Source organism: Opisthocomus hoazin, chromosome 1 (genome assembly GCF_030867145.1).
Source record: "Opisthocomus hoazin isolate bOpiHoa1 chromosome 1, bOpiHoa1.hap1, whole genome shotgun sequence".
NCBI lineage: Eukaryota > Metazoa > Chordata > Aves > Opisthocomiformes > Opisthocomidae > Opisthocomus > Opisthocomus hoazin.
The window spans coordinates 154,125,759-154,126,645 of NC_134414.1; positions in this window are offsets into that span (position 1 = coordinate 154,125,759).

An 887-nucleotide genomic window follows, 5' to 3' on the forward strand; every position below is an offset into this window, starting at 1 on the left:
CTAAAGACAGCTATTAAAATCCTCTTCCACCATGAAGCCAACAAAAACAATGACAGGAAACAGTTCAAAAGAAAGCCAGAGATTTCTGAAGAGACTTCCCCATGAATCGTAGGCTTAAATTTGCAGTCCTTGCTGACGAAGCAGAGTTTTAGCTACAGTGACTCAAGATTCTGCAGAGAATGATCCCCATGGCAAAGGGATAGGATTTTATAACTAACTCTGAGTAAGGGTAATCCCCCACCCACTAGGGAAAGGCTGGAGTGATTTAGTGCCAGACTTGGCTGGTCTGCAAAAGAAGCTTCTAATCTGGGACTTCTTGCTAGTACAACCGGGGGGGTGGCTGAAAACTATGTCAAAATTGGTTTTGGTGGTTGCTGACTCTGCTAACCTTTTCAAAAAGTGTATTCTTTGCATGACAGCGTGCTTACTTTCGTGGAAAATTGAGATCACTGAAAAGAAGTCCTCTTCTCTATTGAACAATAATACTGAAAACCGAAACCCAGGTATGACTGCCAAAGCATCTGATCAGCCTGGTACTTCGGGGCCATATGGTTAAATTTTCCTCTGTTGGTGGATTTTTTCATCGGGACTTTATTTTGCATATGGTACAACTTCCTTTTTTTCTTGCTGGGTACGCACTGCATAGCCATGGTGGACATGATGGCTCCTAGCTCTAGAAGCCTAGTACAGGCACAGTGACAGTGCTCCATCAGGCACAGGAGATGTCCCAAAGCACGGGAGAGAGGCAATAGGCAGCTTTTTCAAGAAAGAAAAGGGAGTGGATTTGATGGAAGTACCCATGGACCAGATCCAGCCTGGGAGCTGTCAGCAGCATAGGTTTGGACTTTACATCAGAAGAATGTCCCTGAATGGCTCAATGGTGATCC